Source organism: Notothenia rossii (genome assembly GCF_949606895.1).
Source record: "Notothenia rossii genome assembly, chromosome: 2".
In the NCBI taxonomy this organism is placed as follows: domain Eukaryota; kingdom Metazoa; phylum Chordata; class Actinopteri; order Perciformes; family Nototheniidae; genus Notothenia; species Notothenia rossii.
Genome location: NC_136904.1, coordinates 50,775,347 through 50,780,374, shown reverse-complemented (window position 1 = coordinate 50,780,374; position 5,028 = coordinate 50,775,347). Strand labels below are relative to the sequence as shown.

Here is a 5,028-nt window from a genome sequence, read left to right as displayed (position 1 = left end):
ACATGCCGTCAGTTTAAACGCTCTTTTATACTGAAAAACCAGAAATTCTTGTGCACAAGCAGTTAAGCTTTTATTCTGAAAATCCTTCATCTACGGTTAGCATGTGGCTAATATACGATTTCCTGAAGAGGTGAATTTAGTAGCGAAATGATATGGAGTGGTGCAAACCGAAGCCTACTGATTTAACACTACAACTATAGATGTCGAGATACTACCATGCTGAATATTAAATGAAGGTACAGTTTATTTGAATACATTATTGTTTACAGACGAGAGTAGCATGTGACAACATCCGGAATGACCGGAAACCAAACGAGCCGAGAAGTATTGTTTAGAGTATTGATTACAGCGTTTAGAATGTGTTAAATGAAAAGTGATGAAAGAGAATATGAGGAGAAACGGCGTGTTAAGCATATATTGAATGTGAAAAGAACCTATCCTCTGTTTAAATGCAATAACGGACATTGGAGACGAGGCGAGCCGGCTGGCGGGAAGGAGCCAGCAGAGGATATATAACAGCACCGGAGGAGAGATCCATTCTCTTCTCTTCCCTATCGAGAGCCAGATCACAGCTGTTTGTCTGACTGAACAATATCATGTTTGTGACAAACCCGCGCCTTTTTTAATTAAAGTACCAATTGAACTTTCACAGAGACTCCATTTAGTCTCCTTTTAAAGCTTCTCTCCTGGTCGGGAGAATAACGAACACAGTTAACAATCGTTATCACTGTATACTGTAACAGAAGGAGCATAAAACAAATAATCTCTAAATCTGCCTGTTACAGCCTTCTTCAGTGCTAAAAACTCCAGTTTCCCTGAATGCAATCGATAGTTTTTTTCTGCTGGTGTCAATGTTCGTGAGCCATAGCCTATAACTCTTAGTTTGCCTTCCTCTGTCTGATATAGAACTCCTCCAAGCCCCTCTTCCGAAGCATCTACATGCAAGATAAATGGATCCTCAAACCTGGGGTAAGCTATTACCGGTGGGCAGAGATGGGGTCGTTACTAAAAAAAAGTAGTATATTACATATTACTAGGGCTGTCAAGTTAACGCGTTAACGCAAAAAAAAATAACGCCACTAATTATTTTAACGCGATTAACGCATGTGTATTTTTTGTCCTCGGCCGCCCCGTAGTTTCAGAGCGCATCGAGTTTAAAATACTATCTACAAGCTGATGCTGACAGCCCCGCTCCTGCCGTCTGCTTGCGGCAGACCACACTTCAGGCACCGACTGGCCATCGGGAGGACCGGGAGGGTGTGTGTATGTGTGGCGTGAGAGAGAGACCTTACGTGTATTGTTGTTGTTGTTAGCATCTGGTGCTAGCTAGCTGCGCTAACGGATATGAGGAGCTGTTTCAATGAAAACAGAGGAGTGACATTTCGCCGACAACTTCGACGAGCACTTCACTTTATGCAGGTAGACAGACAGTGGGACATTGTGGGAAAAGTAAGCACACTCAGCACGGATAGTGCGCGCAACATGATTGCAGCGTCCAGGCAGCTCCCTTTCGATCATATGCCTTGAGTTGCCCACATAGGTTGCACATAGCTCCAACGATCCATCACACACACACACACACACACACACACACACACACACACACGCACGCACGCACGCACACACGCACACACACGCACACACACTTTGTATTGTATCATTGTATGAGAGAGGTTCCAGATTGAATTGAGGCGAATATTTGTAATGTTCAGAGGTTGTTGTGTTTAATATTCATAAGAATATTTGTCATTGTTCAAATGATAATAAACATTTGCATAAAGCATATTTGTCCACTCATATGTTGATAAGAGTATTAAAAACTTGAAAAATATTCCTCTAAGGTACATTTAGAACAGATACAAAATGTGCGATTAATTTGCGATTAATCGCGATTAACTATGGACAATAATGCGATTAATCGCGAATAAATATTTTAATCGACTGACAGCCCTACATATTACATATTACTATTATAAAAAAGTAATATATTACACTACTTTGTTACTCTCTAACTCGTTACTTTACTTGTTACTTTACTCGTTACTTTACTCGTTACTTTACTCGTTACTTTACTCGCAGGGCCGGCCCGCCCCTCCCTACAGGCAGATCACGCAGACTGCGGCGCACCTACAGTGTGCGTGCCACAGTTTTGCCTCTGCGAGACTCCACTTGCACCCCCAATTACTATTCCATTAAGGAAGACATAACACAAGTCTTTCTTTTTATTTGCTCTTTAATAAAATAGGCTGCCAGCCTACCACAACAAGCTAACAGTCTGTGAAACGTAAAGACACTAATTAATGAAACCAGTTCAAGACGCATTATTCTTATTCTTATCATTCTTTATGAGCGCAGTAACGGTAAGGTATCTAATTACTTATTTATTAAGTATTCCATAAATTAGTAACAGAGATGGTCAAACTAAGTGGTAGAGACATAGCAGAATTCCTATAATGAAGCGGTACATTGAACTGTTCAGCCGTGAGAGGGCGATCAAGAAAAGAGAGCGAGCGGCCCCGTTGAGGGAGTTTACAGATGAAAAGACACAGAAAGACAGAAGCACAATAACAACAAGTAGGCTATATTTAGGTGTTTTCTTGTAAATAACCTCCGGTATCAAGAGGAAGTAAAGTCCCCTGGGTTGTCCCTTATACCCTAACTGCCATGAGACAACTCAAAATTAAGTTTCCAAAATCCGACACTGAGGTGGTCTTAACGCACCGGCAGATGACAGCGCTGACAAAGTGTGTTTCCCGCAGCGAGACGCTACAATACTAATTGTGGGCTTACCATGTTGATTCGGCCACAACAGAAAAAAGACAAACAAACTCTTGCTCTCTCCAGAGGGGCAGGTCAGCCAAAAAGGCCAAACGGCCCTGTGCCTGGGCAACATTAGCCCGTACCTGTGCAGGTCCCTGCAGCAGTGGATAACAGCTTCTGGCCTGGACACAGTTTGCACCTCACCGTCACATTCCTGTCTATTCTTCGGACGAACTCAAAATAATGGGCATACCTCCACCCCTCGAAAGTTATCGGTGACTCAGCCGTGTTTATGCAGCACTGAACGTGGAGATGTGGACGCGCAAATCGCGCAGATATAAACCTGCGGCGGAAACCCCTCTTGTCTGTCAGTGTGGTTATGACTGATATTATAAAAGTAACGAAGTAACGAAGTAACGAAGTATCGCGTGTCGGGGCAATGATGGTAACCGCAATGAGGGGCCGTACAGGCCGTAATTCATACTGGTCCTCTCACGCACATACATTCTCCTTTTACATACATACATTTTCACTCTCATATACATATATATTTACCCTCACACATTTATACATTTTGCTCTCGTGCATATTCATTCAATGTTTACATTTAATATTATAAATAATATATGCATATTAGGGTCCGTGACGTCACCCATAGGATTCTGCAGAGTTGCCGAGAAGCCCTTAGTAGGCGGAGTCGGCCACTAACGGCTTGACAGTGACGTCAGAGTTCAACTCCCGCCTTCTCCAGCCTGCTCCAAATAAGGGCAAAGAGGCGGAGCCGAGGCGGGACCTGCTGCCACCGAGCTGAAAGTTCCAGAGCTAGCTGAAGCTACCAAGCTAAGCTAACATGCTCCCCATCTGCACACTGCCGTGGCATTTTACGTTTCTCAGGTAAGCGGACATGAAACTATTCAGCAAAACTATAAATAATAATCTAAGTTATTGAGTTTTTAGCATAATACTTCAGAATCTTAAGATCCCTTAACGTTTGTATGCAATTGTGCTAAATTCAACACTGGAATCAAGCAAATATTAATATGTTTGCATGACATTAGTTATTTATATTTTGATATCACTTAATTATACGTTTAATACATTTAAGTCAAGCTAAGGTACATGTGATGGTAGCTAGTTAGTGCTCTTACCTGTGAGGCCTCCTCCAAACAGCATAATAACCAGACTGTATCATTAAAACTAAGTACCAGTTCTAGATCCTTGACTTTAGACAAACAATTCAAAAGACAACATGTATTTAAAGACCAATCTTTATTTGAATGTGCCTCTTAACCTGATATATTAGTTATACAGTAATAGTATTGACAATCTAAAAAAACTGAGCAACTCAACAGTCAACTTTATGTTTCTTATTGTCTAAACTAAGCATTTTTAATTGTAATTTTTCCCCTCTCATATTCTGTGTGGACGGATTGAGACCGTGGTGTCCAGAAAACTGCAGAGACTTCAGGGAGAAACCTCTGTGTGATGGACGTCCTGTCTGTTGGTTTGGAGAGGACCTGATGGAGGAGCCCATGCTGGGCAAAGCTGATACCAACTGCACAGGCCTAGTCTGTCACTTTATTTGACTAAATGTGTTTACTTTAATAGTTTTACACCTTCTGTCCATATGTGCTTTTTATTTAAAACATGTTTGATTAAGTTTTGGTTCACATTTCCCATGCTGCCCATGCTGGGCAAAGCTGATACCAACTGCACAGGCCTAGTCTGTCACTTTATTTGACTAAATGTGTTTACTTTAATAGTTTTACACCTTCTGTCCATATGTGCTTTTTATTTAAAACATGTTTGATTAAGTTTTGGTTCACATTTCAATAAATTGTATTTGTATTTGTACTCCTTTTGTCCATTATTCTTTCTGAAAATGTTAGATTACACATTCACCAGTGGCGAACCATCAGTGTGTGTCTGCAGAAAGTCCAGTTGTGATAGACACGGTTCGCCACTGACATCTGACTGAAGATTGGCCCTATTTATTTGTGACGTTGCAAACTCTGCGGCACAAGGCACAAGTGATGTGAAGCTCATAAAGCGAGGCAAATAGAAATAATCAGCGGATGGAGTGTAGATGTGGAAATAGGTGCATTCGATCAGCTGACTGTTTTTACAATAAAATAAAAGTACTTAGTGTACTGGTCTTAAAATCTCATAACATCAGCTTTTAATTTTCCTCTTTGATGTTCTTCTTGACCCTCAGAGAAGGAGAAAATGTTGTGTCTTTCAGGCATGTCTTTCCAAACAAAAATGACA

General features: G+C 41.2%; 1 long non-coding RNA gene across 1 annotated transcript; it reads left to right on the top strand.

Annotated features, from left to right (window-relative positions):
• Positions 1–4,614, top strand: LOC307029508. Its single transcript, XR_013805360.1, has 2 exons — positions 1–236; positions 907–4,614. It is a non-coding gene; the product is annotated as an uncharacterized lncRNA (long non-coding RNA).
• Positions 4,615–5,028: the final 414 nt, after the last annotated feature.